Below are 10,323 nucleotides of genomic sequence, written 5' to 3'. Positions count from 1 at the left end.
GCACACCAATTCAATTAAATACCCAGAATTAAACACTGAATGAGGGCAAAAATACCACTCATCACTAGCCTAAGACTCTTTGTGTGTAAATATTAGAATAGGGTTTATTTTTGGGCCTTGTATTTTGGGCTTTGTAGAATAAGGTTTTTGTTTAGGCCATGTATTGGGCCTTGGAGGGTTTTTGGGCTTTGAAGAGAATTGGACCAAAGAAGAGTTGGGCTTGAAATTGGCCCAACAAGAGGGAGAGCGCATTTGTGAGAGGATCTAGATCCTTCTTGCTCCAAGCTTGATCACCAAGCTTCTCTTATGCGCCTAGAAGCAAGTCCCATGTGACTTGCTTAGGTAGCAAGTCACACTTGCCTCATGCTCTCTTTTTGGCTCCAAATACCACATTCTAGATCCTTTTTCTTTCCATTTTTCTAGACCACTTGGCTCTCCTTTTCTACTATAAATAGAGAGCTTAGGACCCTTGTATTTTCATTCATGAATATAGTAAAGAAACTCTGTTGAGATGACTCCAGACTCCTCTCTTTTTGTGAATTAACTTAGGCTAGAGTTCTCCTTCTTGGTTTCCTCTAGCCCCCTTCCTTGAGTGTTGGCCCAACCTCACTTGAAAGTTTCTCCAAACACCATTGTCACACCACTTCTCCTCTCATCTTCTAACTTCCGCACCTTCATCATTCTCCATGGAAGCTTCATCAATTCCGCATGGCTTCTCCTTGGCTTCCTTACTCTTGAAGATGGACTCATCATGTGGTATCTAGAGCCTTGGTTGATCAAGCTTGACGTCAAGAGATAAATTCGTCTTCCTTGTGGTTTTTCTTTCAATTTCCGTGTTGTTCATTACTTCCTTTGATTGTCTTGTTGTTTTTCTTCTTTTCACCTCATTGGTTATATGGTTCTTATCATTGTTCCTTTGGAACCATTCGGCCATTGTGCCTAAGAACTCAACCATGGTGAATTTGTGTGCCTTTTACATTTTCGTTTGAGTCTTGTTCATTTTCTATTTCATCTATTTGAGTCATTTTAATTTTCTCATCCATATGTTTTGTCTAGAGTAATGTGTAGTTCAATTATGTCTTAAATTCTTTTGTTTAGCTTTCCATTTTTACTGTTGTTTTGCTGCTGTATTGCTACTCTTTTCCTGCTGTTTTTGGTTCATAAATACACCTTCTCTTCTCCCTTGGAGCCTTAGAAATGAACCTTCACATCTAGATAACCTTTGTTATCTTAATGTCCAGTGGGAATTTTCCTTGTGCTTGCTTAATCACCTAAGTTTCATTTTCGTTTCTAGTATGCTTTATGTGCTTTTAATTTTCGCATTTGAGTTCATACTTGTTAATTAGTTCTTGGCAAGTTCTTTAGAGTTAATTTCCATTGTGTTTCCTTGAGTTTCATAATCTTCTTTTGATTCCTTTAAGTTTCCTTCTCTTTTGTTTCTATTAAAATGCAAATGATCAAGCATAGTGTGGTGGTGATTCTAATTTGTGGTGGAAACTAGCTGCTGTAAGAGCTATAAAAAAAGAAAGAAAAAGAGCACAAAAAGAGTACAAGCAAGTGCCAAAAATAATCGAAAGAAAAGATCAAAAGAAAGTGGCAAAAGAAGTACACTAGAATCACAACCATCACTTGAGTTTGAGAGCATTTTTCTATTCCAGTTCTGTCTGTCTGCACACTTTCTGTATTTGTTTTATCACAAAATATTGGCTATTGCAAATCCGGATCTGATTTTTGCATCTTGTAGCTAAAACATAGACGAAAAAAAGAAAACAAAAATCATTGAAAAATGTTGAGAAATGAAAAAATGATAAATCGCTGAAGTAGAGGCTGAATTTCACGGTTTTTGGACTGGCAGTGGCTGAAAATTCAAATTCTGTGCAGATTTCTAGCTTGTTTTTGGTTGTTTTTAATCCATTCAAGTGTCATTCTTTAGGTAATTCATTTGGGTGCTTAACTTGTTTCTTTGCCTTATATCTAGTTTGTCTTTCTTTGTTAAATCTTTGAGTATGTTTCAACTATATTCCACTTGAGTTTAGCTCTTCTTTCATTTAAGCTTTTCTTGTTTTTCCTTATTGGCTTCTTTGGTTTGGTGTTACATTCTTGGTGGAAGATTTCTTTGGAGGTAACCAAATACTCAAGGTAGCATCCTAGGACGTGGAAACCAAAGTGGAACTTCAAGCTACAAGTGAAGTTCACAAAGGAGAAAATTCAAAGCAAACACTTGAGTGAGACAAAAAAAGAAAGAAAAGAGTGGAGTGAAACACTTGAAGACTTTTAAAGTTGGCGCAAATTTGTGAATGTATTCATTTGAGTTGTATTTGTTCAAGTTTTCTTTCTTGTATCTCTTTGGACTAATTAAGTGTCTTGGGGGAGCCTTAGGTGTTCTCTCATCTCTTAATTAGAACCTTCTTAAATAGTAAAAGCGCTTGTAGATGGTGAGTGTGTCTTGCAACATCAAGCCTCACCAAAGTAGGCCGCATAGTTAGAGTCCAAATCTTTTTGTTTTTTGTTGCTTAATTGTTAGTGTGTGTCTAATTCTATTTTAGAAGTTTTGGGCAATATTCTTTGAATTACTTTGGCAAGGAAAGACTTGGTAAATAAGCAATCCAAGTGATTCACCTCTCTTTCCTGGAAGATAATTCAAGAAGTTTGCTATTTACTTCTTCTTTAGAATTTCTTAGTTAGCTTTTAGTAATCATGGCTAGTCAACCCTCCCTACATAGTGCAAGTGATTATGAGGATTCAATTCATAGTTTAAAACATGTTTCTCAACAACTCAAATCACTTGAACTATGGAGATAACAAGAGGCAATTTACAAGGTGAAAGATCAATTGGAAAGAGATGGACAAATTGCTCTCTTGGAGGAACAAATCAAAGCTTTAAAGAAAAGAGATGAGAAAATGCAAAATAAGCTAAAAAGTAGGAGTAATTCTAGCAAAGGGTCTAGAAGTGGAGCTTCAATATATGGGGAAGAGGAAGGATTAAGATTAGGAGAATATTGTCAACAACCTTCCCACATTAGGAGACAAAGAAAATACCCTACTCCTAGAGAAGTTAAAGTAGACTTTCCTCACTTTCAAGGCAAGGATGATGTTGAAGCTTATTTGAATTGGGATATAAAGGTCGAGCAACTCTTTGCTTGCCATCAAGTTAGTGAAGAAAGGAAAGTGACTCTTGCTACCCTAAGCTTTCAAGGGTATGCTATGTATTGGTGAACTTCTATAGTCCAAGAGAGGCTAAGAAGTAATGGACCTTCAATTGAATATTGGAATGATCTTAAGTCAGCCCTTAGGAGGAGACACATTACCTTCTACTACAATAGGGAGCTCATGAACAAGCTCCAAAGACTCCAACAAAGAAATATGTTTGTGGAAGAATATAGACAGAAAATAGAGTTACTTATGATGAGGGCGGGAATAATTGAGGAAGAGTCCATTACCATTTCTAGATTCTTAAGTGGCTTAAACCTTAATATAAGAGATAGAGTTGAGCTTTTACCTTACCAAGATTTGAATGATTTGGTGCAAATATGCATTAAGGTAGAACAACAAAATTTGAGAAAATCTTTTTCAAAAAGAAATCAAGCTCAAACTAACTCTTATGTTAAGAAAGATTTTAAGAAAGAAGAGAAAAAGGAGGAGCCACCTAGGAATCTAGGAAAAGGTAAAGAGGGAAGTGCATCATCACACACTCGCACAAGTGAAATCAAATGTTTCAAATGTCTTGGTAGAGGTCACATAGCATCTCAATGCCCCACCAAAAAGACCATGATTCTTAGGGGTGTTGATAGATATAGCAGCCAGGATGAAAATGAAAGTGAGAGTGGAAGTGAGGAATCCAACGAGTCTAATATAGAAGATGCTCACCCTTGTGATGAGGACCTTTTAATGGTTAGAAGGATCCTCAACAATCAACCTAGTCCACAAGCACTAACACAAAGAGAGAACATATTTCACATAAGGTGTAAAATTTTGGAAAACACTTGTTCTCTAATTGTGGATAGTGGCTCGTGTTGTAACTGCTGCAGTGCTAGGTTGGTTGACAAGTTGTCTTTGACTGTCTTATCTCATCCAAAACCTTACAAACTTCATTAGCTTAATGAAGATGGGGATTTGGCAATCAATCATAAAGTAAAGGTCAAGTTTTCCATAGGGAAATATGAAGATAGTGTGCTATGTGATGTAGTACCTATGGAAGCTTGTCATATCTTATTGGGGAGACCTTGGCAATTTGATAAGAAAACCATGCACAATGGTCTCACCAACGAGATTACCTTTACTCACAAGGCTAAAAAGTTTGTTCTTCATCCTCTTTTGCCATCACAAGTGGCTGAGGATCAACTTCAAATGAAGAACAAAAGAGAAATATGAGGACAAAAAAAAAGTCCTCAAAAAGTCCAAAAGCTAAATAAAGATGAATCTGAGGAGGGAGAGATTGGTGTTCCTTCTCCCAAGGTCATTCAAAATGAGAACATTTTAACCATGAAATCTTTAAATCAAGTTCTCAATGTTGTCCAACATTCATGCCTCCTACTGTGTAAAGGAACACTCACATGTACTGCCACAACTCTTCAGCTTAAGAATCTACCTCCTAAAATTGAAAATCTTTTGAAAGAATTTGAGGATATATTCCCTAAGGAAGGGCCTATTGGGCTTCCTCCCTTTAGAGGAATTGAACATCAAATAGATTTAGTGCCTGGGCTAGTCTACCAAATAGACCAGCCTATAGGACAAATCCTCAAGAAACAAAGGAGATAGAGTCTCAAGTCCAAGAGTTATTAGAGAAGGGTTGGGTTCAAAAGAGCCTTAGCCCTTGTGTTGTGCCTGTTTTGTTAGTACCTAAAAAGGATAGGAAATGGAAAATGTGCCGTGATTATAGAGCCATAAATAACATCACCATTAAATATAAGCATCCCATTCCTAGGCTTGATGACATGCTTGATGAATTGCATGGGTCCCTCATGTTTTCTAAAATTGATCTAAAGAGTGGTTATCACCAAATAAGAATCAAAGAAGGTGATGAGTGGAAAACCGCTTTTAAGACCAAATTTGGATTATATGAGTGGTTGGTGATGCCCTTTGGGCTTACTAATGCACCTAGCACATTCATGAGGCTAATGAATCACGTTCTAAGAGAGTGCATTGGAAAGTTTCTGGTTGTCTACTTTGATGACATTTTGATCTATAGCAAAAGCTTACATGAGCACATAGACCATCTGAGGTCTATCCTTACCATCCTTAGGGTAAATAGTTTGTTTGCAAATAAAGAGAAATGTACCTTTTGTGTAGATAGTGTTATTTTCTTAGGTTTTGTAGTAAATAAAAATGGGGTCCATGTTGACCCTACAAAAATAAAGGCCATCCAAGAATGGCCTACTCCTAAAAATGTTGGAGAGGTTAGGAGCTTCCATGGTTTGGCAAGCTTTTATAGGAGGTTTGTTCCTAAGTTTTCTACTTTGGCTTCACCCCTCAATGAACTTGTCAAGAAAGATGTATCTTTTAATTGGGGTGAAAAACAAGAGTCTGCTTTTCAGCAACTCAAGGAAAAGCTCACCAATGCACTCATTCTAGCTTTACCAAACTTTTCAAAAATCTTTGAGCTAGAGTGTGATGCATCCGGTGTAGGAATAGGTGTTGTGTTGTTGCAAGGAGGGCACCCAAAGAGTTTGTCATTCATAGTGACCATGAGTCGCTAAAATATTTGAAGGGCTAACACAAGCTAAATAAAAGACATGCTAAGTGCATGGAATTCTTGGAACAATTTCCTTATGTGATAAAGTACAAGAAGGGCAAAAGTAATATGGTGGCCGATGCCTTGTCAAAATTGGGAGCCCAAATTCTTGGATTTGATCACATTCTAGAAATGTATAACCAAGATTCCGAGTTTTCCTCTACTTATGCTGAATGTATGGAAAGACCTCAAGGAGGTTTCTATGTGAATGATGGGTATTTGTTTAAAGAAGGAAAAATTTGTATTCCTGAAGGTTCACAAAGAAAACTCCTTATTCAAGAAACACATGAAGGAGGATTAATGGGTCATTTTAGGGTAGAAAAAACCCTAGGTCTTTTAAAAGAGAAATTCTTTTGGCCCCATATGAGGAAGGATGTCCAAAGGCATTGTAATAGATGTATCTCATACTTACAATCTAAGTCTAAAATAATGCCTCATGGATTATACACCCCCTTGCCTATTGCTTCAGCCCCTTGGGAAGATATAAGTATGGATTTTGTCTCAGGACTCCCAAGAACACAAAGGGGTTTCGATTCCATTTTTGTGGTGGTAGATCGTTTTAGAAAAATGACACACTTTATACCCTGCCACAAAGTGGATGATGCTAGCAACATTGCTCGGTTTTTCTTTAGAGATGTGGTCAAGCTTCATGGTATACCCCGCACCATAGTTTCTGATAGAGATACTAAGTTCCTTAGCCATTTTTGGAAAACTCTTTGGTCAAGGCTAGGAACTAAAGTTAATTTCTATACTTCATGTCACCCACAAACTGATGGGCAAACTGAAGTTGTTAATAGATCTCTGTCTACTATGCTAAGGGCAATTTTGAAAGGAAACCAAAAATCTTGGGATGAATACCTTCCCCATATTGAGTTTTCCTACAATAGAGTAGTTCATAGGACTACTAAGATCTTCCCCATATGGCTTTAATCCACTCATTCCTATGGATTTGTTACCACTTCCTACATCTTTTGATTTAATTCATAAAGAAGGGGTGGCAAAATCTGATTTTGTTAAGAAAATGCATAAGAGGATTAAAAGACAAATCCAACAACAAACTAAGAGGTATGCTAAGTACAACAATAAGGGAAAAAGGAAAATGATTTTTGAAGAAGGGGATTGGGTGTGGCTACACCTTAGAAAAGATAGATTTCCAATGAAAAGGAAGTCTAAACTTAGCCCTCGAGGTGATGGTCCCTTTAAAGTGCTGAAAAGAGTCAATGATAATGCATATAGGCTAGAGTTGCCTGAGGAATATGATGTACATGCCACCTTTAATGTTGTTGACTTAATACCTTTTGCATGTGGTACAGATGATGAGGCAGAAGTTTCAGATTTGAGAGCAAATCCTTCCCAAGAGGGAGGGGATGATGAGATGCCTCTAACCAAGGGACCCACAACAAGAGCAATGGCTAGGAGGATACAAGAGGAATGGGCCTCCAATGCGCATACAAGGCCAAAGATGAACTTTACATGGGCCAAGGAAGTTGTGAAGACCTAGCCTAAGACTCTTTGTTTGTAAATATTAGAATAGGGTTTATTTTTGGGCCTTGTATTTTGGGCTTTGTAGAATAAGGTTTTTGTTTGGGCCATGTATTGGGCCTTGGAGGGGTTTTGGGCTTTGAAGAGAATTGGACCAAGGAAGAGTTGGGCTTGAAATTGGCCCAACAAGAGGGAGAGCGCATTTGTGAGAGGATCTAGATGCTTCTTGCTCCAAGCTTGGTCACCAAGCTTCTCTTATGCGCCTAGAAGCAAGTCCTATGTGACTTTTAGGTGGCAAGTCACTCTTGCCTCATGCTCTCTTTTTGGCTCCAAATACCACATTCTAGATCCTTTTTCCCTCCATTTTTCTAGACCACTTAGTTCTCCTTTTCTACTATAAATAGAGAGCTTAGGACCCTTGTATTTTCATTCATGAATATAGTAGAGAAACTTTGTTGAGATGACTCCAGACTCCTCTCTTTTTGTGAATCAACTTAGGCTAGAGTTCTCCTTCTTTGTTTCCTTTAGCCCCTTCCTTGAGTGTTGGCCCAACCTTACTTGAGAGCTTCTCCAAACACCATTGTCGCACCACTTCCCCTCTCATCTTCTAACTTCCGCACCTTCATCCTTCTCCATGGAAGCTTCATCAATTCTGCATGGCTTCTCCTTGGCTTCCTTACTCTTGAAGATGGACTCATCATCCCTCCATCATTTTTTGACATCATGGTACATTTACTTGTTCATCTGGTGAGAGAAATAAAGTTTTGTGGACAAGTATACTTAAGATGGATGTATCTCATTCAACGTTACATGAAGATTTTTAAAGGGTATGTGAAAAATCAATATTGTCCAGAAGCTTCAATGATCGAAAGGTATATTGCTGAAGAAAGTGTCGAATTTTGTTTAGGTTACATGGAAAAAGCAAAACCGATAGGAGTTCCTCAGAGCTCATGGTTGAACAGGTGTTCTATAAGTAACAACATCCGAGGTGTGAGTGTGGTTACCAAAGATCGTGAAGAGTTGATGCAAGCACACCTATACGTATTGAACAACACAGATGAGGTAACGCCTTACATATTTGCACACAAAGTCATTGTGAAAGAGAACAATCCAAGACAATAAGAGAAATGACATTTGAGGGAGCATAATAGAACATTCATGCCTTGGTTTAAATCTGAGGTTTTGAAAGATTTGCAATGTTCTGAGACTTTGATGTGGTTAGCGAATGGGTTGAAATTTGATGTCATCTGTTGTACAGGGTATGAAATCAATAATTGTACATTCTATACGAAGTCTCTGAATGATAAAAGTACAGTACAAAATAATGGAGTCAGTCTTGAAGTTGAGTTGCAACAATTTTCTACATTTAAAGATGAAAATCCCGTAGTAGGATCAATGACATACTATGGTGTAATACAAGAGATATGGGAGGTTAATTATACCATGTTTACTATTCCACTGTTCAAATGTAAGTGGATTGACAATACGAGTGGTGTCAAAATAGATGAATCAAGAATGACTCTAGTTGATTTTTGAAAGGTGGGTTATCGAGACGAGCCATTTATCATGGCAAAACAAGCATCTGAGGTTTTCTATGTTAAAGATCTTGCATTTGAACTTTGGTTTGTCGCTCTTCATGAAAAAAAAACAGATTGAACCTAATGAAGAGAATATGAGTGATCTTAATATTGTTGTCACCCACCCATTTAGAAGAACGATAAATGTTGATGAAATCCATCTAGTTGATGATGTACATGCAATTCGAGAAGATCACGATGAAGGAATATACATATAACCAATCAATAACTTTATGTATGAATTTCATGTTCTTGTTAAAATTTAGGTGTTTTGTTAAATAATGTTTTATATGTTATTTTATATGTTTCTTATTAATGTTTTTTTTATGTTTTCATTTCACAGATACATGGCTGAACATCATACTTCATTAGAGGATGAAGCACCTACTAAGAGACCCACCAGAGGAGCCACTAGGTTGAGACAACTCTTAATTAGAAGAGCTAGAGGTGAGAAAACACATGTTGATATCAACGTCGACACTGGAATGCCTAGTGGTCGTTATACGAACGTCTTCAAAAGCTATTTAGGAATGTTGGCACGAGAGAGAATATCAATCCTTACTCCATATTTTGATCATGTCACTGAAGTTGATCGGGAAATGATATGGCAGGATTTATTGGTAAGTAATATTAATGTTATTAACATTATACTTTGATTTTGTTGATAATATGTTAAATATTATTGATGACATTTTATATATTGTAGCTAACATTTGATATTCCAAATGTGGCGACGCTTAAATAAAAATGTTTGTCATCCATGGCTGAGAAATTTCGTGGTTTTAAGACCAAGTTGACGTCTAGGTATGTCTTTGGATATAAAAAGGATGAAAATCCATTGTTGAAATACACTTCGATTGATGAAGATACATGGCATTAGTTTCTTAAGCTTCGGACATCTGAGGGATGGCAGGTATGTTTATTAGAAATCATCAATAACACAATTGATAATTATGCAAAATTTTAACTAATTCATAAAGTGGGTTTTATATGTTATAAGAAAAGAGAAAAAAGGCCCAAAGCATAAGTGCTCAACATAAAAACCGGCACATATTATCTCGTGGTGGGTATAGAAAACTTGAAGAGAAGATAATGTCAGAAAAGAAAAAATCTAGGTCTTCCACCTTCTGAAGGTGAAGATACTAAGTGTTCCTGCAGAGAATAGATAAGATGAGTTAGGCACAAGTATTACCTTATCAATAGTCTGCCATCTCCTCAATAGGCATCTTCTTGGTTTGCATATGTAGCTTATATCTACTTAGACCCGGGAGGGGTTACTTGCAGAAGGGACTCCGAAGCTCAAGTCAACAAAATCTCTCAGAAAATCAAATCTGGTGATTAGAGAAGTAATGAATGCGTACCTTTAGTTCGTGGGGTCCATGCATATTTATAGATTATTAATTATGTCTCGCCACGTCATGGGTTAGGCCCTTGTTTGGGTTGTAGGTGGGCTTGGGCCCTAGTTTAGGCCCTTAGTTCGATTATTGTGGGCTTGATGAATCTCATAGAAATGTTATGGTTTTGTCAAGTTCT

At 37.2% G+C, this 10,323-nt stretch overlaps 2 pseudogenes; both read left to right on the top strand.

Moving 5' to 3' along the window:
* Positions 1-2,901: 2,901 nt before the first annotated feature.
* On the top strand, positions 2,902-4,095 carry LOC146888719 (uncharacterized; annotated as a pseudogene).
* Positions 4,096-9,071: 4,976 nt separating this feature from the next.
* On the top strand, positions 9,072-9,670 carry LOC146888718 (uncharacterized; annotated as a pseudogene).
* The last annotated feature ends 653 nt before the right edge of the window (positions 9,671-10,323 follow it).

The sequence above is a fragment of the Vigna unguiculata genome, chromosome 1 (assembly GCF_037176805.1).
Source record: "Vigna unguiculata cultivar grain cowpea cultivar isolate G323 ecotype 2 chromosome 1, ASM3717680v1, whole genome shotgun sequence".
NCBI classification, from domain to species: Eukaryota; Viridiplantae; Streptophyta; class Magnoliopsida; order Fabales; family Fabaceae; genus Vigna; species Vigna unguiculata.
The sequence above is the reverse complement of the archived record's forward strand: the minus strand, read 5'-3'. Positions and strand labels throughout refer to the sequence as shown.